Source organism: Triturus cristatus, chromosome 2_1 (assembly GCF_964204655.1).
Source record: "Triturus cristatus chromosome 2_1, aTriCri1.1, whole genome shotgun sequence".
NCBI lineage: Eukaryota > Metazoa > Chordata > Amphibia > Caudata > Salamandridae > Triturus > Triturus cristatus.
The window spans coordinates 1190887161-1190914678 of record NC_140581.1 but is presented as its reverse complement, the minus strand read 5'-3'; the positions used below and the strand labels follow the sequence as shown (position 1 = coordinate 1190914678).

General features: G+C 50.1%; 3 pseudogenes; all 3 read left to right on the top strand.

The window, feature by feature from the left end:
- Positions 1-8751: 8751 nt before the first annotated feature.
- LOC146866596 (5S ribosomal RNA) lies at positions 8752-8869 on the top strand (annotated as a pseudogene).
- A 1421-nt stretch (positions 8870-10290) lies between these two features.
- LOC146866595 (5S ribosomal RNA) lies at positions 10291-10399 on the top strand (annotated as a pseudogene).
- Positions 10400-10467: 68 nt separating this feature from the next.
- Positions 10468-10585, top strand: LOC146866594 (5S ribosomal RNA; annotated as a pseudogene).
- Positions 10586-27518: the final 16933 nt, after the last annotated feature.

Here is a 27518-nt window from a genome sequence, read left to right as displayed (position 1 = left end):
AGTTTTCCGCCTTAGTTACTGTCAATGGAGGAGCCCGTATAAATCCGCTCTCCTTAGCCTTGGGTTTTGCCATGCATTCTCTTACGTAATGCCCTTTCTTCCCACAATACATGCATAAGCCTTGCTTCCTCCTTACTTCCCTTTCTTCCTGTGTAAGGGCCGCTCTCACGGTGCCTATTTCCATAGGTTCCACCGCTGGGCCGGACATGACTCCCTGTGAGCGTGGTCTTTCATTCCTCACAAAAGGACGATCATATTTCCTTCTGTCTCCCTTACTATCCATGAGACGGTGATCTAAACATCTCGCTAAGTTAATGAGATCTACACAGGACCTCGGTTGTGGATCGATTTGAGCAATCACATCCTTCAGCTCATCCCGCAACCCATGGTAAAAGACCGCTGCTTGCTTTTCTTCAGGCCAATTCGTCTCTGCTACTAATCGCTGAAACGCATTGACATATACCAATAATTCACGGTTCCCTTGCTTTAACTCCAACAACTCTCTATCCACAGAATAGGACTGAGCTCTGTGGTCAAAAATACCTTCAAACTCCTCCCGAAACCCATCCCAATCATATAATAAGGGATCATCCTTCCGTACTAAGGGGACCGCCCATTGCGCTGCATCTCCTGCCAAATATGAGATTAGAAAGGCTACTCGAGCCTGATTGGTACTAAATACCTTGGGGCGACACGTGAAATGAAGCATGACTTGTGTCAGAAATACTTGTACTTTCTTCTCGTCCCCATGGAACCGTTCTGGAGCGGCTAAGGGAATTGGGGTGGGTATTTCCACCGTAAATGGAGTGGACGGTGTTGTGGGAGCTCCCCCTACCCAACTACCTCCACTAACTGTTCTGCTTCCAACTGCATCAAAAGGATTACGCTGTATCCGGTCTACGCGGTCCTGCAACAGCGCTGTTTCTGCTCGGGAGGCTGCTACCTCGGTCTGCACTAATTGTAACGCTGCCAAAATCTCATCTAGGGTGGCCATTGCGCCCCGAACCAACTGGGAAGTAAAAGTTTAAAGGTCGGATATTCTGTCAGCTCTGATAGCTTCAAGTAGAGTCCGATGACCACCTCGGAGTTGGTTCGTTGCACAAAGGGTTCCACCTCTTGATCGTTTCCTCTCTGATTGCTATTACAGCACAAGAGATAGATCAGATCAAGTGAGGGAAGGAAAGGATGGGAACAGCGGGGAGGGAGACCTGTAAAACATAAACATAGACCATTAAACTTTATCTATACTTCATCTCTACCTGACTACATAAAGCATGGGAATGTACCCTGTGAGAAGCTTTCGTTACCTGTAAAGAAAAGAATTATGAACATAATTCAAAAGGCATATACTATTCAAATCTCTGTGATTGTCTTGTATCAGGGGTTTGTTTGGAGCCTATAGTTTTGTTACTCCATTGAACACAGTAAGCGTTAACAGCACCAGAAACAACAGGGATTGATATTCATAGCTCCATATGATTTGAACTCCACCGTTTCTCAACACGGTTTCGGCCAATAGATTTCGTGCACTTCAGTTACCGGTTCTCAACCCGGCTTCGGCCCTCAGTGCTCCCCCCGGGAAGAGATATCCTCCAAATTCCCCCCAGCTCCCAATGTTCGAGCCAACAGGGTTTCGTTTCCCAAAGTTGAAGATAGGACTTCTTCACGTGAGCTATCTTTTCTCTATAAACGTACCGTTTACTTCACGGTGTTTCTCACGCTCTCTCTCTCATACAACAGTAGAGCCGTTCACCTCACGGCGTGTCTTGTCACTCTCTCTTTCTCTCTCAAAAGGAACAGAGCCGTTACCTCACGGCGATGTTCTCGCTCTCACACGCACTTCTGCTCTCTCCAGGTTTGAGGGGCACCCATATGCTTGATACCCTTCTCGTATCACATGTCCCAACACAAATGCCCTGGGAAGCGGTACGCCCACGATGCAGTTAGTAGCGTAGCGGCTTCCCCGAACCCACTGCCTCCACACTCTAAATATATCAGAGACTTGAATGGTGCAGATGCACCCTTACCCGACCTCCGCCTCCTACAGACTGACCCTCCTATAATCACCGCAAGACTGGAACCAAAGTAGGAATATCCGACAGCGCCATGGTTCCTCCGTTCTTCTTTTCACGGCGCGTAAAGCCGGAACACGACGCATTGCGTCGGAAGTGACGTCAGCGCGCGAGCACTGCACCGCACTGGCTGCTGGGTAGGGTAGTTCCGGTGAACCTGACAACGTGCCGCAAACAACCCCGTAACAGAAAGCCCCTGATCTCATCTCATTTCAGAAGTTAAGCAGGGTCGGGCCTGGTTAGTAACTGGATGGGAGACCGTCTGGGAATACCAGGTGAGTAGGCTTTTTTGGTTTTGTTTTGCTTTAGTTGACTGAGAGTGGAGTATTTCGCTTACTATGGCCAGCACTGAAGAAGAATGAAAAAAGCTAAGAGCCCCAAAGTGACTGCATCTCATGCCTACGACCATACCACCCTGAAAACACATGATCTCGTCATCTCTCAGACGTTAAGAAGGGTTGGGCCTTTTTAGTACTTGGAAGGGAGAATGCATTGGAATCCGATGTGCTGTAGGCTTTCTTTTTTTGCTTTTGGTGAATGAGGGTGGCTTGTTTCGCTTACTATGGTCAGCACCGAAGAAGAATGAAATAAGCTAAGACCCCAAAAAAACAGTGCATTTCAATCCTATGGCAATACCATCCTGAAAGTACCTCATGTTGTCTGCTCTCAGAGTTTAAGCAGGGTTGGGCCTGGTTAGTATCTGAATGGGAGACCACCTGGGAATACCAGATGCAGTAGGCTTTTTGTTTTGCTTGAGGTGAATGACGGTGGCTTGGCTCGCTTACTATGGCCAGCATTAAAGAAGAATGAAAAAAGCTAAGAGCCCCAATGTCAGTGTTCTTTCATCCCTACAGACCATACCACCTTGAAAGCACCTGATCTTGTGTGATCTCAGAAGGTAAGCAGGGTCAGGCCTTGTTAGTACGTGGATGGGAGACTGCATGGAAATACCAGTTGCTGTAGCCTTCTTGTTTTGCTTTATGTGAATGAGGGTGGCTTGTCTCACTTACTATGGCCAGCACTGAACAAGAATAAATAAAGCTAAGAGCCCCAAAGTCAGTGACTTATATTCCTACCTCCTTAACACCCTGAAACCACCTGATCTTATCTGATTTCAGAAGTTAAGCGGGGTCGGGCCTGGTTGGTACCTGAATGGGAGACTGTATAAATACTCCACACGAAATTACTTCTTAAGTCTTTTTTATTTTCAAAGTAAGTATGGAAGTAAAAAGGGTGCTGGTACCTCCAACGAAAACTTCAGCTCTACTACATGCATTCTAAGGTTCTACAACACCAACACTCTATATGATGCAATACATTCCAGAGATACAATTCTAATGCTAAGTACAGCATATCCAAACAACTACATTACTACACATCTCCCTTACTAAATAACACATTTTTTTTTAAAAACAAAATAACATTGCAAGAAAAGACTACAATAAATACATATTCCTAGTCACAAACAAAATCTTGTAAAAATGTAGGTGCAACTATTTTTCTACCACATTTGGTGGACACTGGAAGAATCCCATTTCCAGCAGCTGATTCTGCTGTGGAACCTGGAGGCAAGGAATCCTGTGTGTCAGGACTCAATGTGACACCAGGGTCCAAATCAGTACTACAAGATTCCCTTCCTCCATTGTCATTCTGGCTGATGCTAGAATCGGCGCCAGATAAAGGACTCAACCACCAGAAATCGAGACCAATTCCTCCTTTGTTGGAATTGTTTTCTGAATCAGAAAGTCTAGCCAATGCAATACAGCTCATGTGATGAATGGTGCCCTCATCTAACATCACAGTATTCCTCATCACCATGGTGACAGTCCTCGGATCAGAAAAACGTGATTGTAATTTTCCAACTTTCTTTGAATTTTTAATTCTAACTAATTGACCAACTTTCACATCTACATTTTTAGTACCATGTTTACTGTCAAAATACATTTTATTCTTATTTTTGAGATTTGTATATGCTTTCCCTAACTTTTGTACAATCCCATGTGTATTTTTTACTTCTGCCCATTCATACTGGATTAATTTTGCAATAAGGGAACCTGCCTCTCATCAGTCCAAATGGACTTTCCCCACAAGTGTCATGAACCGTTATTCTGTAGGACCATAACATTTTATCAAGTTCAGCATTCCAGTCTTTCCTCCCCTTGTTAGCCAATTTTAAAGTTCTTTTTATGACTCTATTAACTCTCTCTACAATAGAATTCCCTTTTGGATGGTACAGAGCTGTGAACTTTTGTTTAATGCCAGTTGTCTCCATAAATTTTTTCATGATATCAAATTTGAATTGCACTCCGTTGTCTGTTAAGAGAGACGAAGGCAAACCCTCTCTAAGAAAACATTTGTCCAAAAATTTGATTACAATTTCAGTGTTGACTCTTTTAACCACTTTTAATTCAATCCACCTTGAGAATAAATCCACTAAAACTTTTACATATTTAGTGGTACCATCTTGCCAAATCACAGGTCCCATGATATCTAAAGCCAATTATTCCCATGGCAACCTGGGGCACCCCAATGAAGACATGGGTGGATTAAGAGTTTTTTTACTTTTGTCTGCACCTTCACAATCAAGAAATTCTCGAATATATCTCTCTATTTCTAGATCAATTCCAGGCCACCAATATAATGCTTTAATATTTATTTTTGTCCTGGAGATCCCCGGATGACCCTCATGTCCAATGTTAATCATTTTTGTACAAATAGCTTTTGGTGGAATGAGTTTTTTACCACGACATACAAAACCGTTATCCATACTTAATTCATTCCTAATTTCCCAAAAGGGTCTAATCTGTGGATCAGATTTAGAATGCGTAGGCCAACCATTAGTAATTTTATCCACAACATTTTTTAGGACTAGATCGTTTGTAAATTCTGATTCCCATTCATCCTTAGATACATTATGGGGCTCAGAAAACACTCCTGCAACACAACAGTCATTCCATGGGCTTTGATCAATTTCTTTCAAAGGTAGGGAAAGTCTACTCAGAAAATCTGCAGTGACATTTTTGGCTCCAGGAACATATTGTACATCATAAACAAAATCTTGAAGTCTCATGGATAATTGCAATTCTAGCCGATGCCCTAGATAACCCTTCTGTTGTTAATAATTTGGTTAATGGTTTATGATCAGATCGGAGGGTATATTTTTTTCCCCAGATAAATTTCCTAAAGTGTTCCATCGCCCATACACAAGCCAAAGTCTCACGTTCGATGACAGAATATTTTTCTTCACAAGGAGACAAGGAATGTGAAGCGAAGGCTATGACAACTTCTTTATCATGGGATGATACTTGCGAGAGAACACTCCCTAAACCAGTACCACTAGCATCCTTGGTGAGGTACGTGTCAGCTGACGGGTCAAACCCTTGCAAAGTAGGTGCATTAGCAATAGCAAACTTTATTTCTTGAAAAGATTTTCTGCAGACATCGCTCCAACAAATGGTGTCTTATTCTTCATTCACACTCACATATCTTACGTTTTCTGCAAGAATTGATTGACGAACTTTGAATAAAATTCGGCCAATCCTAGAAAGGATCTGAGTTCGTCCTTTGATTTGGGCTCCGGAGCGTTAATAATTGCATTAATTAATTTAGTTTTAGGTTTGATACGAAATTCACTAATTTCGTGCCCTAAGTATGTAACAGACTTCTCTGCGAATCTATATTTGTTTAACTCAGCTGCAAATCCATTGCTCTCTAAAATTTTAAGGACTTCCCTGAGAATAGAATCATGATGAGATCTGCCTTTTCCCATGATTAAAATGTCATCTTGGAAGAAAATGACTTCAGACATATGTCCGAATAGTCTAGACATTAATCTTTGGAATACTGCTGCCGCTGATGCCAGCCCGAACGGCATGCGCTTGAACGTGAAACACCCAAAAGGAGTACAAAATGTTGTCAAATGTCTGTTATCAGGATAAAGAACTACTTGATGGTACGCTGCCAATAAGTCCAACGTGGAAAACCACTTTGCTCCTCTTGTCAATGACAGCATTTCATCTATCCTAGGCAGTGGGTATTGATCAATTAGTATTTGATTGTTTAAGTATCTTAAATCTACACATAACCGGGCCTTTCTATTGGCCTTGCATGCTACGACCAATGGAGAAACCCATTCTGCTGCTTCCACTGTCTCAATAATGTTTGAACTTAACAATTTGTCCAACTCTGACTTGACTTCATCTCTTATAATAAATGGTATGTTGCGTGCTTTATGTATCTTTGGTACGGCACCATCTTTGAGCTGAATCTGGTGAGTGAAACCCTTAAGATTACCTATTTGCCCAGAAAAAACGGATGCGAATTCGTCAAGAACCCATTTTTTAGTGTTCTCACCTTCACATGAGACTAACACTTGTTCCTTGCTATTGGGGTCGAGAATGATATCCAAGATTTTCTGGTCTTTCCAACCCAAGACGGATGGCCCATCCTTAGCTATATATAGTTTTCCAGTGGCATGTCTGCCTTTAAATCTGAAAACTAGTAACCTGAACACTTAAATATCAATTCTTTCTCCAGTATAGCTCTCAGGAGCAATATCAGGTGGCTCTAACCAACTACCAATTTGTGAGATGAAATGCTCTTCCCATACATGTTGAGCGATAATAGTGTAAGGTGACCCAGAGTCAGCTGCTAATTGATTAGACACTCCACCCAAAGAAACTTGACATAAAGGTTTCGAAGAAGAGGAATCTGAAATGTTTAAAACAACTTTCTTCTTCGTGGTGTTATGGGTTTGTATACTTTCTTCACTTGAAGATGAACTATCGTCAACTTCAGTCTCCTGAACACAAGATACTTTACTTTTATTACTCTTATGTGCTTTCCTTCTGCACACCTTTGCAAAGTGTCCTACTATTCCACACACTAAACATTTAGTAGATCTTGCGGGACACTTTTGAAAGTTGGCTGGATGCGAACGACTGCCACATCTATAACACACTAAATCAGAACTTTTTTTTAATTCATTTTCTTTCTTGCTGTTAACTGTTTTAAACTCCTTATTACTCTTATGGCTAACCTTACTTTCAGAATTTTTTTTTACAACTTCACCTTCTATTTCTTCATTAGCTAACGACGCCTTAGCGCATCGCTCTGATAGCTCAGCTTTTTTTACCATAGCAATAATCTCTTTTAATGAACCTTCACTTTCTACCCATAATCTATCTTGTATTGTTTTGTTTTTTGTATACATAACAATCTGATCACGTATGAGTTCGTCATGAAGTTGCGCGAATCTGCACTTGACAGCTAGTTTCTTTAACGCAGCCACGTAGTCTTCAATGCTTTCGTGTTTGTCTTGTTTCCTTTGGAAGAAAGAATGTCTTGTAACAGCAATGCAAACACTTGGCGTAAAATGGTCATCCAAATCTAAAATAGCTGGTTATACACCCGAAGACCTTCTGGTCCCAAACACAACATGAGAATTCTTTTTTTTCTTTCAGGTGAAAATGTACCGTTTACGTCTTCAAGATTTGCAATATAATTAATGAAGTACTCTTTCCAGTCACTCCAGGCAACAGGAGGCTCACCTGGGACAGATAAGAATTCTCTAGGCGAATTAATATGCATTGCGTGGGTGGAGGTTTCTCCAGGAGAAGCACTTGAACTTGTGGAAGGCATATGGACGCAGTACTTAACCACAACAAGAATATAGAATAATTGTAAGGTATATCTGTGTATGCTCCTACTAATAAAGAGATTCTCAATACTTGAAAATATATATATATATATATATAATGGATTAAATGTGCAGCGCAGCACCCTTGTACAAAGTAATTGTAAAAAAATTACAGTACCGTATGACTCAATTGTCCTTTTGAAATTCTCCGGTTACTTCCTTTTGTGCCAAAACGCGCGAATTAACTCCCGATCTCTCCGATGTGGATACCTTCTTCCTGTACTAAGATGGCCGCCGTGCGTGACCTTTGTGCACCCTGACGTGGTTTGATCACTCCACGGTAACGTCAGGGAAACGCGTCACGTCACAGACCTTCAATCCGAAGAGGATCACAATGCGCGATGCGCGGGAGCATGGAGAACGCGTCTTTTGAAAAGCAGGCTGGGAACGGTAAGCGCCGTTGAACCAATGCGGTAAGACGCACTTACTTGTAGAATCGATACCCAAGACAAATGCCTCACAGTCCATACGCGTTGATGAAATCCTTCAAGCTTTTGATTTAATATCCGTATTCCTTTGAAGAAACACAGTTCCGCTCACTCGGTCTTCATAAAAAAAAAAAATCGCTGGCACCATATTAATTTGTTGCAATGCCGCGTAGATTGGTCGCCGGATCGTTGCCAAAATGACCATGGCTTGGCAGCATTTACTTTTTGATTTTTGTTGTTGTTTTGCTTTAGGTGAATGAGGGTCGATTGTCTCACTTACTATGGCCAGTACTAAAGAAGAATGAAAAAAGTTAAGAACCCCAAAGTTAATGTTTTTTATGCTTACGGCCCTACAACTCTGAAAGCACCTGATCTCAGAAGGTAACCAGGGTCTGGCTTGGTTAGTACCTGGATGGTAGACCGCTTTGGAATACCAGGTGGAGTAGGCTTTTTGTTCTGCTTTAGGTGAATGAGGGTGGCTTGTCTTGCTTACTATGGCAAGCACCGAGGAAGAATGAAAGAAGCTAAGAGCCCCAAAGTTATTCCTTTTCATGCATACCGCCATACCACCCTGAAAACACCTGATCTCGTCTGAATTCAGAAGTTAAGCAGGGTTGGGCCTGGTTAGCACCTGGATGGAAGACTGCCTGGGAACACCAGGTGTGTAGGCTTATTTTTTAAATGTTTTGCTTTAAGTGAATGAGGGAGGCTTATTTGGCTTACTATGGCCAGCACTGATGAAGAATGAAAAAAGCTAAGACCCCCCAAAGTCAGTTGTTTTCATGCCTCCGGCCATACCACCATCAAAGCAGCTGATCTCAGAAGTTAAGTAGGGTCGGGCCTGGTTAGTACCTGGATAGGAGATTGCCTGGGAATACCAGTCGCTGTAGCCTTCTTGTTTTGCTTTAGGTGAATGAGGGTGGCTTGTCTTACTTACTATGGCCAGCACTGAAGAAGAATGAATAAAGCTAAGATCCCCAAAGTCAGTGACTTCTATTCCTACCTCCTTACCACCCTGAAATCACCTGATCTCTACTAATTTCAGAAGTTAAGCAGGGTCGGGCCTGGTTGGTACCAGGATGGGAGACCAACTGAGAAAACCAGGTTCAAAGGCTTTTTTGTTCTTTTTGTTGTTTTTCTTTAGGCGAATGAGGGTGGATTGTCTCGCTTACTATAGCCATTACTTAAGAAGAATGAAAAAAGCTAAGATCCCAAAAGTAAGTGCTTCTCATGCCTAAGGCCACACCACCCTGAAAGTACCTCATCTTGTCTGATCTCAGAAGCTAAGCGGGGTCAGGCCTGCTTAGTACCTGGATGATAGACAGCCTGGGAATACCAAATGTGAATGAGGATGGCTTGTCTCACTTACCATGGTTAGCATTGAAGAAGAATTAAAAAAGCTAAGAGGACCAATATCAGTGCTTTTCATGCCTACAGCCTTACCACCCTGAACCCACCTGATCACATCTGATTTAAGAAGGGTCAGGCCTGGTTAGTACCTGGGTGGGAGACCGCCTGGCAATACCAGGAGCGTAGGCTTTTATGGTTTTTTTTGTTTTGCTTTAGGTGAATGAGGGTGGATTGTCTCGCTTACTATGGCCAGCACTGAGGAAGAACAATGAAAAAAGCTAAGGATCCCAAAGTTAGTGTTTTGTATGCCTATTGCCATACCACCCTGAAACTACCTGATCTCATAAGGTAAGCAGGATCGGGTTTGGTTAGTACCTGGATAGGAGACCGCCTAGGAATACCAGATGCTGTAAGCTTTTTTTGTTTTTTTGCTCTATGTGAATGAGGGTGGCTTGTCTCGCTTACTATGGCCAGCAACGAAGAAGATTAAATGAAGCTAAGACCCCCAAAGTCAGTGCTTTTCTTGCCCATAGCCATACCACCCTGAAAGCACTGGATCACGGAAGTTAAGCAGGGTCGGGCCTTGTTTATACCTGGATGGGAGACTGCCTGGGAATACCAGGTGCTGTAGCCTTCTTGTTTTTCTTTAGGTGAATGAATGTAAGCGGCTTGTGTCGCTTACTATGGCCAGCACTGAGGAAGAATAAATTAAGCGAAGACACCCAAAGTCAGTGGTTTTCATGCCTCTGGCCATACCACCTTCAAAGCACCTGATCTCAGAAGTTAAGTAGGGTCGGGCCTGGTTAGTACCTGGATAGGAGACTGCCTGGGAATGCCAGGTGCTGTAACCTTCTTGTTTTCCTTTATTTGAATGGGGGTGGCTTGTCTCACTCAGAGCCCCAAAGTCAGTGACTTTCATTCCTACCTCCTTACCACCCTGAAACCACCTTATTTCATCCCATTTCAGAAGTTAAGCAGGGTCGGGCCTGGTTAGTGCCTGGATGGGAGACCCTCTGGGAATACCAGGTGCGTAGGCTTTTTTGTTGATGTTGTTTTGCTTTAGGTGAATGAGGGAGGATTATTTCACTTACTATGGCCAGCACTGAAGAAGAATGAAATAAGCTAAGACCCCCCCAAAAATCTGTGCCTTTCAAGGCTATGGCCATACCACCTGAAAGTACCTCATCTTGTGTGCTCTCAGAAGCTAAGCAGGGTTGGGCCTGGTTATTACCTGAATGGGATAACGCCTGGGAATACCAGGTGCCGTAGGCATTTTGTTTTGCTTTAGGTGAATGACGGTAGCTTGGCTAGATTATTATGGCCAGCATTGACTTTTTTTGTTGTTGTTGTTGTGGAGATGTAACTTAGCCAAGACTAAGACTTCTGTCTTGTATCGGCAGAATTTATGCCATTAAGATGGTGATCCTGCCAAAATTTCTACACTTATTTCAGAGTCTCCCCATCAGGCTGGAGAAACACTTCCTACATAGAGCGCATAAATTGTTTAAAAGATTTGTGTGGCAAAATAAGAGGCCGAGACTGCCTTTTTCATCTCTTACGAAAACCCACAGACCAAGGAGGCCTAGCGATGCCTGACCTGGCACTCTATTATAAAGCAGCACAACTCTGTGTCATAGTCGAATGGTCCCAACGTGTGTCGGATAAACACTGGTTACATATGGACCGGGCAATAGCGGGTCGGGGTATCTGGGATCTCCTCTGAAAGCAGAAAACAGACCGACCAGCAAATGCTTATATAAGCATCCCCACCAAAACGACCCTTCACATCTGGGACAGAAGGACTGGACGACGTTTCCATCCCCATTCACGCCTATACACTACAACCCGGCATTCCCCCCTGCACTACAACCGGGCCCTTTCAACGCATGGAGGGGGGTGATGCCTCGCTCTTACACATCTATTCCATAACTGGGATATCCTCACATTTGAAAACTGTCAGCGAGATTTCAATTTGCCCAAGTCAGAATACTTTCATTATCTCCAATTACGCCACTGGGCCTTGCAACCCGAGATCAGGGAAGGGGCGACGAGGGAACCCACACCATTAGAACGCTATCTAACGGGGGCAGGCACAATGAAAGGGGCTATCTCTTTCCTCTAGACACTACTATTACACACTTTACCATCCCCCGTCCAGGCTACCTTGACTTTTGGGAAAGAACTCTTGGTCAGGATATCACGGACGCTCAATGGAAAGCTTCATGGAGGGACATACGATGTCACAGTCACTCACTGTCACAGCGGAAGGCCCACTACAAGGTACTCTACGACTGGTACCTATACCCCGCTAAACTCAAGAAGATATTCCCTAACACAACAGACTTATGCTGAAGGGGTTGCGTCCTCCTCTGTGATTTTCATCACAGATGGTGGGACTGCCTGGTCATTCACCCTTTTTGGACCAAAATTCTCGCTCATATCAAAGACATACTAGGGTATCCCATCCCAGATTCTCCTGAATTTGTGCTTCTTGGGCTTCGAGACGTGAGTCTGAAATATCAGATCACGTCGGATCAGGCCATCATGTAGCTTTGTCTGGGTGTGGCCAAAACGGCTTTGGCCGCAGCCTGCAAGAAGAAGGACGCTCCGGCCATGACGCAATGGCAGGCACGCTTATGGAGGGAACTAACCATGGAATGCATGAGTGATATTTATAGTGATGCCTTTAAAAAATTCGAATTCGCTTGGGATCCCTTGGTAAATTACTTGTCGACCGGCCTTCTGTTGACCACCTGCTTCCCGAGGGTTAGAGCATTACACCTGTTCCAATTCTAAACAGCGTAACGTTCCACACCAGAGCACATCACAGACTTTGCTCAGCATTACCTAGTCACCTAGGGTCACATATAGACTGGGTTTGGCGCACCCAGCTTGTCGGACTTTTAACTTATTTTCATTTTGTTTTTACGTTTTGTTATCACACATAGTTTGAGGTTTTTCTTAGGCTCCCCCATCTGCTCCTCGTAAGCCGTAGTAGGAGTGTAACTCTCGGTAAAAGGGCCGGGTAATGGGGAGGGGGAGGTATAGGCGTATCTAGTGGGGGTCAGTTTAAGAAGAAGCAGATGAATGTAATATATTGGTAATCTGAATATGACTCCCTGAGAAACTATGACTTGTAAGCAACCGTAATACTCTGTTCAAGGAATTAGCACTATGACAACTGTATACGGGTGGAACGATTGTATGTATTACCATATGCTATGATACTTTTTGTGTAAAACTTAATAAAAAACAAGTTAAAGAAAAAAGAAGATAAACAGGGTTGGGCCTGGTTAGTATGTGGATGGGAGACCACCTGGGAATACCAGTTGCTGTTGGCTTTTTGTTTTGCTTTTAGTGAATGAGGGTGGTTTGTCTTTTTTACTATCGCCAGCAATGGAGAAGAATGAAAAAAGCTAAGAGCCCTAAAGTCAGTACTTTCCATGCCTACAGCTGTACTACCGTAAAATCATCTGATTTCAGAAGTTAAGCTGGGCCCGGTCTGGTTAGAACCTCGATGGGAGACCTCCTGGAAATACTAGGTGATGTAGGCTTTATAAAAATGTGCTTTAGGTGAATGAGGGTGGGTTGTCTCTCTTACAATGGCCAGCACTAAAGAAGAATGTAAAAGCTAATACCCCCAAAGTCAGTGCTTTTCATGTCTACGGCGCTACAACCCTGAAAGCTCCTGATCTGAGAAGTTAAGCAGGGTCAGGCCTGGTTAGTGCATGGTTAGGAGGCCGCCTGGGAATAACAGCTGCTGTAGGCTTTTTGTTTTGCTTTAGGGGAATGAGGGTGGCTTGTCTTGCTTAATATGTCTAGCAATGAACAAGAATGAAAAAAGCTAAGAGCCCCAAAGTTAGTGCTTTTCATGCATACGCCCATACCACCCTTAAAGCACGTGATCTGGTCTGATCTCAGAAATAAAGCAGGGTTGGGCCTGTTTAGTATGTGGATGGGAGACTGCCTGGGAATACCAGGCGCTGGAGGCTTTGTTTGTTGTCAAAGTTCTTTTTATCGAGCGTCATAAGCCAAAATGACAGCATTAATACAGTAGAGTGTTTAGAGCCGAGGGTCAAAAACATTCAGCTAATTTGAGCCCAGATTCATATGTCCCAGGGTCCGTACACACCCCCCCCACAGACAAAATAGAAGACGCCTGTTTTGAAGCAACAAGTCTTAAGGATGAGTCCTCAGACAAGAACACAAAAACAAAACCCCCTCAACCCCCCCTCCCCTTCCCCGGTGGTGGTGGTGGTGGTGTCTCATGATAAAGGAGGGGGCAGCATAGGTACATCTATGAAGCTGAGTGGCTTCGCCCCAAACGTGTTTCCATTCCTCCTCAGTAATATCGCGCCCTAGAACCTTCTTCTCAAAAGGACATGTAACGCGCCCGAGGGGCGTGTAGCGTAGTGAATAACATAGTGTACAGAGTGGAAATCGCACCCTTCATGGAGCCTGCCTTGTGAACCACCAGTCTCTCCATAGCCGTAAGCTCTCTAGTAGCGGCCTCTCTTATGAGTGATAGTGAGACTCAGGCGCCGATCACAATCCTGTAAAAACCGGGTACGAACCGTCGGACGGAGCATATTCTCCGTCCGACGCGTACCCGGTCGTCAAAATCTACCAACATGGAATTACGATTCATGCGAAAACACCATTTCCGTACGAATCGTACAAAACCCCGACCGACGATAATAAACCTACAAATGCCATCCGGGAAAGCGCCGACCTGACGTCGGGACGCTCGCAGCCTGCCATTCACGAACCAGGAATTACGATTCGCACCGACGTCATCCCGCACGGTGAATATTATCTGGCAGCCAAAAACTGCCGGGAAATCAGGACGACGCGAACAAGGAGTACCAGTACGCGACGGACAGACAGGACGACGCGAACAAGGAGTACCCGTACGCGACGGACAGACATGGACCCGAACCTACGTGTCATCCCGGCCCTCATAGCAGTCGACCTCCTCTACAGGTTCGGGCGCAGACGCCGCAGAAGGTCAGAACAACTAAGGGAGGGGGGGGGGGTGGCAGGACCAGGGCAGGCCACAAACCCCCCACCAAAGTCACACAGCACACATGCCCTGGACATACCTGACTCCCAGGCCCTGGTCACTACGAGGGGGTGGGGGCGTGTCCAGCTAAGCCAGCGACCGCCACAACGGAAGTCCTTCACGACGCGAACCGGCAACACAACCAGACAGGTAAGTCCCGTACCCACGCCTGAAGAGCGTGGGTACGAGTCGTACCATGCCCACACCCACGTCACCCCAACAATGGCGGGACGGCTCGTACCCACATGGCAAAGGCCTGGGTACGGGCCGCACAAGCATCACATAGCGTGGGGACGGATATGTACGGACCGTACCCCCACCCCGTATGCATGGAGGGTACCCCCACCCCAACAGTGTAAGTACGATCCGTACCCTCACCTCGAATGCATGGAGCGTACCCCCACCCCAACAGTGTAAGTACGACCCGTACCCTCACCTCGAATGCATGGAGCGTACCCCCACCCCAACAGTGTAAGTACGACCCGTACCCCCACCCGCGTACGTATGGAGCGTACCCCCACCCCAACAGTGTAAGTACGACCCGTACCCCCACCCGCGTACGTATAGAGCATACCCCCACCCCAATAGTGTAAGTACGACACGTACCCCCACCCGCGTACGTATGGAGCATACCCCCACCCCAACAGTGTAAGTACGACCCGTACCCTCACCTCGAATGCATGGAGCGTACCCCCACCCCAACAGTGTAAGTACGACCCGTACCCCCACCCGCGTACGTATGGAGCGTACCCCCACCCCAACAGTGTAAGTACGACCCATACCCCCACCCGCGTACGTATGGAGCGTACCCCCACCCCAACAGTGTAAGTACGACACGTACCCCCACCCGCGTACGTATGGAGCGTACCCCCACCCCAACAGTGTAAGTATGACCCGTACCCTCACCTCGAATGCATGGAGCGTACCCCCACCCCAACAGTGTAAGTACGACCCGTACCCCCACCCGCGTACGTATGGAGCGTACCCCCACCCCAACAGTGTAAGTACGACCCGTACCCCCACCCGCGTACGTATGGAGCGTACCCCCACCCCAACAGTGTAAGTACGACACGTACCCCCACCCGCGTACGTATGGAGCGTACCCCCACCCCAACAGTGTAAGTACGACCCGTACCCTCACCTCGAATGCATGGAGCGTACCCCCACCCCAACAGTGTAAGTACGACCCGTACCCTCACCTCGAATGCATGGAGCGTACCCCCACCCCAACAGTGTAAGTACGACCCGTACCCCCACCCGTGTACATATGGAGCGTACCCCCACCCCAACAGTGTAAGTACGACCCGTACCCCCACCCGCGTACGTATGGAGCATACCCCCACCCCAACAGTGTAAGTACGACACGTACCCCCACCTCAAATGCATGGAGCGTACCCACATCCGTGTATGTCATGAGCGTACATATTGTGAAATAGGAGGGGTGTGTGGAGAGTCCTCCCAGCAGTGCCCAGAGACAGGAGGGGTAGGGGCCTATCACTCCCAGCAGTGCCCTGAGACAGGAGGGGTGGGTGCAGAGTCCTCCCAGCAGTGCCCAGAGACAGGAGGGGTGGGGGCCTATCACTCCCAGCAGTGCCCTGAGACAGGAGGGGTGGGTGCAGAGTCCTCCCAGCAGTGCCCAGAGACAGGAGGGGTTGGTGCAGAGTCCTCCCAGCAGTGCCCTGAGACAGGAGGGGTGGGTGCAGAGCCCTCCCAGCAGTGCCCTGAGACAGGAGGGGTGGGTGTAGAGTCCTCCCAGCAGTGCCCAGAGACAGGAGGGGTGGGTGCCTATCACTCCCAGCAGTGCCCAGAGACAGGAGGGGTTGGTGCAGAGTCCTCCCAGCAGTGCCCAGAGACAGGAGGGGTGTGTGCAGAGTCCTCCCAGCAGTGCCCAGACACAGGAGGGGTGTGTGCAGAGTCCTCCCAGCAGTGCCCAGAGACAGGAGGGGTGGGTGCCTATCACTCCCAGCAGTGCCCAGAGAAAGGAGGGGTGGGTGCAGAGTCCTCCCAGCAGTGCCCAGAGACAGGAAGGGTGTGTGCAGAGTCCTCCCAGCAGTGCCCAGAGACAGGAGGGGTGTGTGCAGAGTCCTCCCAGCAGTGCCCAGACACAGGAGGGGTGGGTGCAGAGTCCTCCCAGCAGTGCCCAGAGACAGGAGGGGTGGGTGCCTATCACTCCCAGCAGTGCCCAGAGACAGGAGGGGTTGGTGCAGAGTCCTCCCAGCAGTGCCCAGAGACAGGAGGGGTGTGTGCAGAGTCCTCCCAGCAGTGCCCAGACACAGGAGGGGTGTGTGCAGAGTCCTCCCAGCAGTGCCCAGAGAGAGGAGGGGTGGGTGCCTATCACTCCCAGCAGTGCCCAGAGACAGGAGGGGTTGGTGCAGAGTCCTCCCAGCAGTGCCCAGAGACAGGAGGGGTTGGTGCAGAGTCCTCCCAGCAGTGCCCAGACACAGGAGGGGTGTGTGCAGAGTCCTCCCAGCAGTGCCCAGAGACAGGAGGGGTGGGTGCTTATCACTCCCAGCAGTGCCCAGAGACAGGAGGGGTTGGTGCAGAGTCCTCCCAGCAGTGCCCAGAGACAGGAGGGGTTGGTGCAGAGTCCTCCCAGCAGTGCCCAGAGACAGGAGGGGTTGGTGCAGAGTCCTCCCAGCAGTGCCCTGAGACAGGAGGGGTGGGTGCAGAGTCCTCCCAGCAGTGCCCTGAGACAGGAGGGGTGGGTGTAGAGTCCTCCCAGCAGTGCCCAGAGACAGGAGGGGTTGGTGCAGAGTCCTCCCAGCAGTGCCCAGAGACAGGAGGGGTTGGTGCAGAGTCCTCCCAGCAGTGCCCAGACACAGGAGGGGTGAGTGCAGAGTCCTCCCAGCAGTGCCCAGAGACAGGAGGGGTGGGTGCCTATCACTCCCAGCAGTGCCCAGAGACAGGAGGGGTGGGTGCAGAGTCCTCCCAGCAGTGCCCAGAGACAGGAGGGGTGTGTGCAGAGTCCTCCCAGCAGTGCCCAGAGACAGTAGGGGTGTGTGCAGAGTCCTCCCAGCAGTGCCCAGACACAGGAGGGGTGGGTGCAGAGTCCTCCCAGCAGTGCCCAGAGACAGGAGGGGTTGGTGCAGAGTCCTCCCAGCAGTGCCCTGAGACAGGAGGGGTGGGTGCAGAGTCCTCCCAGCAGTGCCCTGAGACAGGAGGGGTGGGTGTAGAGTCCTCCCAGCAGTGCCCAGAGACAGGAGGGGTTGGTGCAGAGTCCTCCCAGCAGTGCCCAGAGAAAGGAGGGGTTGGTGCAGAGTCCTCCCAGCAGTGCCCAGACACAGGAGGGGTGGGTGCAGAGTCCTCCCAGCAGTGCCCAGAGACAGGAGGGGTGGGTGCCTATCACTCCCAGCAGTGCCCAGAGACAGGAGGGGTTGGTGCAGAGTCCTCCCAGCAGTGCCCAGAGACAGGAGGGGTGTGTGCAGAGTCCTCCCAGCAGTGCCCAGAGACAGGAGGGGTGTGTGCAGAGTCCTCCCAGCAGTGCCCAGAGACAGGAGGGGTGGGTGCCTAACACTCCCAGCAGTGCCCATGGAACGCAAAGGGTGGAGTAGCCACAGATACCATGCCCACAAATGTCAGTCAGGTGCACAAAGACCCTGCAGTACATGTACCACATGTGTGCGAGGCTGGGAGTATACGCATGCATAGGGCCAAAAAGATAACATGTACACATCAAGTCATGTCAATAGTCCACGTACACAAGTACAATGACTACCAAGGATGCCACGAATGATGCAGGTGGAGAATGGCTCAGCATGCATGTGCAAAGTTGAAGGAGTCCGTCACACACCCAGCTAATGTACACACAGCTCGGCGCTAAATATTGGGAACACCCTGCAGGGAAGAAGTCAGGGTACACAGAGGAAGGAAAACACCTTGGGACAATTGCAACATGCAGCAACTGCTTACATGAATTGAGAAAGCTAGCTAACACCGTGTGATGGCACAAAGATCCCATGGTCCCCCCTATGAGCAGCACACTACTACATTTCCCACACACCCAACACATGAACACCACCCACAACCATGTAGCAGCCCCACCGACAGCAATGCCAGCAAAGCAGTAGTGTTCCAAGGGCAAAAAATAAATAGCTTTATTCAGCATGATCCAAAAACTGGTATGTAGAAAGTTCAATATTTACAAAGCCCATAGGGCAGTCCAGGAGTCACAGCTGGATGGGGGACACAGAGGGATGCGTGTCCCCTAGCTTGCCTGCACAGTTACAAGCCGTTGTCTTCCACAGGGGTGAGGGCATCAAGTGGGGGGGAAGGAACAGGCACCGCAGGGACAGGAGTGCGAAGGGTAGGCGACGTGGGTGCAGGGATGGAGGACTCCACCACAGGGGGTGGGGCAGGGCCAAAGGTGGATTCTAGGAGCGCGCTGCACACCTCGGCAAGGTCCTCCAGGGACTCCCCTGCACCCGAAGGAACCACAGGCCCCAAGGAGGGGGGGGGTCAGAGGGATGGGTCGCAGCGCCACTGGGGGAGGGTGTGGACAGAGGGGGGACTCAAGCACCCTGACCGTGGACTTCCTTGACCGCTTGCGGGGTGGTGTCACTGTGGGGCTCAGGGACAGAGCGGCCATGAAGGAATCTTTGGGGGAGATGTGGCCAGGAGAGCTGAGGGGAGGGGATTTGGAGGGAGTGGATTGGGTGGAATGCGGACTCCCACTCTGGCTGCGTGTCACACGTTTGCCCCCCGACCCAGTGGGTGTGCCTACTTCACCCTGTGTGTGCGTGTCAGGAGGTGTGCGGCGGACCTTCCCTGCTGGTGTGGTGCCTGTGTCTGTTGTGGTGGGTGCATGCTTACGCCTGGGTGTATGTGGGACAGGCATGGGAGTGGGAAGTGTGGAAGGGGCAGGGGTAGGGGGTGGGACGTAGCGCTGCAGGAGACCCACTGCTGCAGTCAGTGTGGAGTCTATGGACCTCAGCAAGTTGCGTTGGTCAGCCTGCGATGAATGAATGCCCTCCAAGTATGCCTCCATGTTGTTGAGGACCTGGCTGTGGGCATGGAGGACATTAAGGATCGCAGTCTGACCAATCTGCAACTGCCGCTGGATGTCCACAGACTCAGCATTGGCGGCAGCAGTGGAGACAGGGGCAGGGGGTGCGGTGCCTGGCAGGAAGGAGACATGTGGTGACCGGGCACGTTGGGAAGGGACACAAGCACGTGGGAGGCGGCTGATGCCAATGGAGGGGGCGGTGTGAGATGTAGGGCTGCTGTCAGATGGTGGTGCAGCCACCGCCCACTCGGAGAGATCATCCTCGGACCCGTCAGCTTCATACTCTGTTGTGCCAGTCAACAGGTCCGCGGGTTCACTCTCCTCCGCCTCAGGCCCACTCGATGTGCCAGCCCGATGTCACCGCTGGCACTGGTGCTCGGTCCCTCCACGCCGTCTGTGTCCATGTCTCCCTCCGTGTCCCCTGACGATGCTGTGGGCAGGGTGAAGAGACAGGAATTAATCATACACCTGTATACATATGTCACATGAGTCAAATCTACTTAGGTTACAGTGCATAGCCTGAAACAAAGGAAGAGTTACAACTACAAAACAAGGTACATATGTAGGCCCTGCAAGACACAGTTGTGTGACCCACCATGCCATGGAAAAACTATGGAGAGCATGACACAATAGCAAATGAGATGACATGGAATTTTGACTGAGGAGCAAGGCCCTGGGGACAATCCAGCACTGCATCTGCACCACACAGCGTGGCAGGCAATAGGGATGAGCAGGGACCACATCCAGGAACTAGAGGCACATGCAGCATAGGTAATACTGATAACATGCCCACCCTGACTGGCACACTGCACCTTGAGTGTATGTCCAGACAAACATCACACACTGGCCAGTCCTAGCAAGGAGATTACAGGTCTTGACATGTAGGCCATGCCCGCACCACCCACCCCCTACATGAGACAAATCTGTGGAGACACAGGAAGCACTTACATCTCTTAGTCTGGGTGAAATACACATGGGATGCAAAAATTCAATATTGCACACAAACTACCCAAGGTGCGCCTGTCCAAATAATCATGTACAAACAGGCATCATCAGATGATTGCAACAAGACACACAGGCAATGGCCACCGTGAGTATGTACTTGGAAAATCAGGTCAGGCTGGACAGTGGACACTTGTAATACATCTCACGTCAATATACATGGTGCCAGGGGACAAAGGCACAGAGCACAACCTATGCTGTAGACACAGAGATTGTCGACATGCTCGGATTACACACATGATACCTAGGAAAAGATGCCCCTGGGGACAGTAGTGGCCACACAACTCCATGCTCCTGAATGGGAATGACTGCAACACACGCTAACATCCCTGCACTATGCGTAACGCACACTCATGCACATCATGTCACAGGCCACCACATGGGACATGCCTGCTGGAAGGCCTCGCACTCGAGAGATTAACTCCCATGTCTGGAATCAGCATTAGTGCCAACTGACATGGAACCCACAAGTCCAGAACTGGACAGGGCACAGGCAAGCTCACTAAACCTGTTACACACCACCCCCACACATGATGCTGCAGGCATTGTACACTTGGAGAAGGTGTCAGGCTACATTACCTTGTGATGGAGTGACTACACACAGACCAGGGAACACATTGCAAGGAGGGGAAGGGAGGCAGGAGAGCCCTGCAATACTGTGGGTAACAGGATCTGCACAGCACCATAAACCCTGGAAGTGTATCCATGGAACAGTGCACTTACACATGCTGGTGAAACACAACGAACACACACATGTACCTACCCCCTTCCGGCTGCTGCATCTCCTGTAGGCGCCTGTCCAAGTCAGGAAAGACCACTGCCAGCACACGTTTCTGGATGTGGGAGAGACGGCGGCGCCCGCGGTTCTTATGGCTCTCAGGTGAGTACCCCAGCAGGATCCGTGCGATCCTCCGCGTCCAGCACCGGATATCCTGCCAGCGTTTCCTCACCTGGGGCAGGCGCCGCTTCCGACCATCCGCACTCCTCACGGTGCTGACGGCGTCCAGCCATATCTTCTCCTTGGCAGAGGCGTCTACCTGTGAGGATGGACAAGTGACACTACCTCAATACACCTGGCACTTGTCACGGGGACACAGATTAAAACACATTTGCTGTTTCCAACAAGGCATAGTATGCATCCAACGCATTGCACCTTTGTCATAGGGACATGATCCTCTGGGGGAAGGCCAAAAGCAGTACGTGCCATTTAAAGGACACAGGTGGAATGAGGGCAACTACACAAGCAATGAGCCAGGCTCACACTGTGCATCACACCCACCCCTCCTGTCTCAGGGCACTGCTGGGAGTGATAGGCCCCCACCCCTCCTGTCTCTGGGCAATGCTGGGAGTGTTAGGCCCCCACCCCTCCTGTCTCAGGGCACTGCTGGGAGTGATAGGCCCCCACCCCTCCTGTCTCAGGGGACTGCTGGGAGTGATAGGCCCCCACCCCTCCTGTCTCAGGGCACTGCTGGGAGTGATAGGCCCCCACCCCTCCTGTCTCAGGGGACTGCTGGGAGTGATAGGCCCCCACCCCTCCTGTCTCAGGGCACTGCTGGGAGTGATAGGCCCCCACCCCTCCTGTCTCAGGGGACTGCTGGGAGTGATAGGCCCCCACCCCTCCTGTCTCAGGGCACTGCTGGGAGTGATAGGCCCCCACCCCTCCTGTCTCAGGGCACTGCTGGGAGTGATAGGCCCCCACCCCTCCTGTCTCAGGGCACTGCTGGGAGGACTCTGCACCCACCCCTCCTGCGTCTGGGCACTGCTGGGAGTGATAGGCCCCCACCCCTCCTGTCTCAGGGCACTGCTGGGAGGACTCCGCACCCACCCCTCCTGTCTCAGGGCACTGCTGGGAGTGATAGGCCCCCACCCCTCCTGTCTCAGGGCACTGCTGGGAGTGATAGGCTCCCACCCCTCCTGTCTCAGGGCACTGCTGGGAGTGATAGGCCCCCACCCCTCCTGTCTCAGGGAACTGCTGGGAGTGATAGGCCCCCACCCCTCCTGTCTCAGGGCACTGCTGGGAGTGATAGGCCCCCACCCCTCCTGTCTCAGGGCACTGCTGGGAGTGATAGGCCCCCACCCCTCCTGTCTCTGGGCACTGCTGGGAGTGATAGGCACCCACCCCTCCTGTCTCAGGGCACTGCTGGGAGACATCAGGCATTCCCCCCCTGGGACCCCCCCTACAGTACATAGCATGTGTGTTACACCTGGACACAATGGCAGAAGTCACAGTCACTAAAAAGGGACACAGTCTGTGCCAGTGGACACTGCACTCACCTGATAACCTGGTCGCCCATACAGCATGGGGTACCGTGGGAGGATCACATCCACCAAAGCCATGTTCTCCTCCAGGGTGAATGGCTGTGACCTCTCCACAGCCCTTGACATGGTTCCAGGGAATCAGTAGCAGCAGCTGGGTCGTGGAATACAAAGATGTGCAGGCAAGTGCTCCCTCATGGGACCTGCCTGCCTTATATCTGCCTTGCTGGCCCATCTCATGCACAGGAGTACAGAGTGATTGGTCACTCACATTTGCATCCTATGTTTCCTCCAATCCCTTCAAACCTAGCAGTCTGTGGGTTCTAAATCTGTTTTTTTCTCCTGCATGATGTCAGCCCCACAAACACATTGCAACAAAGTAGATTCATTCCAACTGACTTCTGCCATGCAGCTTTCTGAACAAATTCAAAATTTGAACTTGGTCTCCATGACAACCAGCATGCATGTAGGCCTTAATACTTGTCCCTCATGTGTCCCCTATGTAATTTGGAGCTTCACACACAGGTACGGCGCGTTCCGGGGCCCTAGGGCACCCCAAATGCATAGCAACGGCCCGTACACGCGTGCCTACGTTCACTATCACTATGGGTGTCCTCGCGTATGCGTACTCGTAGTGGTACGGGCCATACACGCGCCTGTACGCTCCCTATCACTACGTGTACGCATACGCGAGGACACCCAGAGTGGTATGGAGCGTACAGGCGTGTGTACGGTCCGTACCACTACGAGTACGCATACGCGAGGACACCCAGAGTGATAGGGAGCGTACAGGCGTGTGTACGGTCCATACCACTACGAGTACGCATACGCAAGAACACCCATAGTGGTAGGGCCGTACACGTGCCTGTACGCTCCATATCACTATGGGTGTTCTCGCGTATGCGTACACGTAGTGATAGGGAGCGTACAGGCGCGTGTACGGTCCGTACCACTACAAGTACGCATATGCGAGGACACCCATAGTGGTAGGGCCGTACACGCGCCTGTACGCTCCATATCACTATGGGTGTTCTTGCGTATGCGTACTCGTAGTGGCACGGACCGTAAACATGCCTGTACGCTCACCATCACGATGGGTACACATACGGCAGCACTCCCATAGTGATATTGGCACGTACACAGGCCCTCTTAGCAGCAGTATTACGGTTTACACACATCACAGTGGTGACAGGCAGCACACAGGAAGGAATAGGGCGGACATAATTGTCCATGGATGGACATCAAGGCATTGTCTGTGCATTACTACATGTGTGGGGCACAGGTGTGACAGGCTGTGATGTGGAACATTACTCCTGAGTCGAGAAGGCACCAGATGTATGATGAGATGTGTACAGATGTAATGTGTGACGGTGCAATGTGTGCCAGGCATGCCCTTGACTCCTTTGACATGTGTGCATGTCGTACTGCACACATGGGATGAGCGTCACTGCCATGGCACGGACACCAACACACGGAAGTGTCCCCTGATGCCCGGTACAGGGGTTACCAGACATGACTTGTCACTACCCATGGTGCACGATGTGACTATGTCATGTATGTGTGGGGGCTTCCCATTAGGTTGATGTTGGAGCACCCTCAAAAGCTGCAGCTGTTGCAGCAACCGACATGTGTATGTGTGTAGATTGACATTGGACACTGTTCCGCACACCATGCCACATGTGGTATCAGATGTGTGGTGCGTATGTATGCATGGGACACGGATTAGCGTGACAAGGACATGTCTGCATCCTCTCAATGAAGGTGTGGTGAGTCATGACATGTGCACCTTCATGGCAAGGTGTGTGGGCTGTCCTAGTTTAATGTCATGTGACCTGTGGCTCTAGTGTTCCGCTACCAGTCTCTGCAATCTGCATCCTACTTCTGCTGATTTGTGGGTGTATGTCACTCCTGTGTTGCGTCTGGCTGTTCACTTGCACTGGGACACAGCTAATCCCATGGCATGGCATGTGGAGGTTCTCAATCTCCGTGTGTAGCTGGGTCTTGGTAGGAGTGTCACCTGGCAGCCATATGTGTCCAGGGCATGTGGCACATACCTGACTCCGTATGTAGCATATGTGTATAGACAGATTAACATGTGCTCAGTACAAATTATTTGTTGTTGTGGGGCACTCACTCTTCCGTGTCACTTCCAAATTCCTGCAGAGCGCCGCCTCTTCCCCGAGCAATTCCGGACTTGGCTGCCATGCGGGAGAATGATCGGATCCGGTGCTACCGCTTCCCCCAACAGTTGATTCTGGAGTTGACGGCGAGACTGGCACCACACCTGCAACCGCTGCACAGGTATCCTACGGCACTGACACCCAAGCTGAAGGTAATGGCAGCCCTACATTTTCTAGCCACGGGTACCTTTCAAAATACCATAGCTCATGTTGGTGGCATGTCCCAGAGCATGTTCTGCCGTGTGCTGCATGATTTCTTAGAGGCCATGTTGATTCACCTGGATGACTTCATCAAGTTCCCAACCCCTGAACAGTTGACTGGGGTCAAGCGTGGATTCTATGCCCTGGGAGGGATGCCCCATGTCATTGGGTCCATAGATGGGACACATGTAGCTTTGGTACCACCACACGCACGGGAGGTAGCGTACCGCAATCGGAAGCACTACCACTCCATCAATGCCCTTGTGGTGTGTCTGTCCAACATGGTGATTTCACATGTCTGTGCTCGTTTTCCAGGATCAGCACACGATGCCTACATCATGAGGCGTAGCAGGGTGCCTGAAATGATGATGCAGCTGCGCAACCAACGAGCATGTGTTGTTGGTGGGTACAGTCTGTCTGTCCTGCCTACCAGCACGACCGCTTCACCAGTTCTAACGATGTCCATGTGCTTCACATGTAGGGGACGCTGGCTATCCCAACATGCCATGGCTGCTCACACCTCTCCGCAACCCCATCACGCCGGCCCAGCTCCGCTACAACACCGCCCATGGCCGGACAAGGCGAGTGATAGAGAGGACGTTTGGCCTGCTGAAGAGCCGATTTCGGTGCCTCCACAAGACCGGCGGCGCGCTCCCATATGCCCCTGCGAAGGTCTGCAAAATCTTCATGGTCTGCTGCATGCTGCACAACATGGCAGTTGAGAAAGCTGTGCCACTCATCCTGGATCAACATGACGAGGACCATCCACCCGTGGAGGACGAAGGGCTTGGCAATGGGGCTAGTGATGTGGAGGATGTGGAGCCGCAAGAGGACATCCGGACTCGGCTCATGCGCGACTTCTTTGCTTAGTGGTGAGTACCAGTGTCTGAGTGTGCACGCATTGGTCCCCGTGTGGCATGTGTTGTGATGTGTGTCTCCACCTGCATGTATGGCACGTGAGTCAGAGGTGTGTGTGGGTGTGTCACTGGAGTGATGGTGCCAGTGATGGTTGTATTTCCCCAGTCATAATTGTGACCTAGCATGTTGTCATCCATACATGTGTCGAGTAAATGCACATGCAAGTGGCTGTGCTTTTTGTGGCTGACTTCTTGTGTGTCTCTCTTCCCCAGGTACTTGCGCATGCCGTCTGCTGCTTGCATTGTTGTGGCACTGCTATTCCTCATGGACACGTCATCGTGTGCTGACTCAGCGTTACAGGCACGGACACGTTTGGAAGTCTCCATAGGGTAAGGGATGCATCAGGGGTGTATTGGGTGTGGCAGTTGTTCACGATGTATGCACACTGCCCCTGTCGATGTTTGGTTCCTCTGCAGACATGTAGCATCACCATGGTACACATAACATGCAGCTGGGTACACCTGAATAGATGGTCAGACTTGTTGACAGTCATCAGTGATGGGATAGTGGATTGTGATGATGGCATCAATGTGTGTAACACTGCCCTCGGTCACATACGGTTTGCATTGGCTTGACATGGTGTGGGACTACATCAGCGGATCAATGGTGTATGGCAGGCTCTCCGTGAGCAGCTGTGGGTGTTTAGCTGTTGGCCGACAATTGTGTGCCAGTTCCATGGCTATCACGCATTTGTGCTGCAGAAGGGGGGTGCCAGTGTTGGACCCACATGTTACTCCACATGAAGTGTTCATGTGTACTTCAAGTTGCCTCTGCAATCCCGAAAACATGACTAATAAAGGTGTCCCTATGCCTCCAAGGTGCCTCTTCTCAGTCAATGCTGGTGTGTTGCCACGGTGCATCCAGCATGTCTGGCATGGTTTCCCCTGATAGTGGCTATGTGTCTATGTGTTGAGTAGCAAGATGCAAGCTGTGTGTGTGGGCTGAGACTGTGTATTATGCATGATGTCCATGACTGTGTGGGTATTGTGACATGTGCCATCCCCATGCATCCAATGTTGGCCAGGCCCCCATTCTCTGCATCCACCGGACTCAAGCTTGCAGGATATGGTTCTGCCACCTGTCTACACATACCTGGGTGCCCCCCAGGACACTGGACTGGATCCCTGACCTCTGCGCATGACTGTTGCTGTACTCAATGTGTCTGTCAGCACGGTTGTTCGGCCACCCCCTCAGCTGGTTGGGCCCATCACGGGTGTGTGTGGTGCTCCATGTCTGTCTTGCCTAATACACTGTGGCCCGTGTGTCCTGTGCCAGACTCAGGCCCCAGGGTGTGGATGGTTAAAGTCAAAAGAGAACTCAGGCATGTTTAGACTTTACAAGACACATGT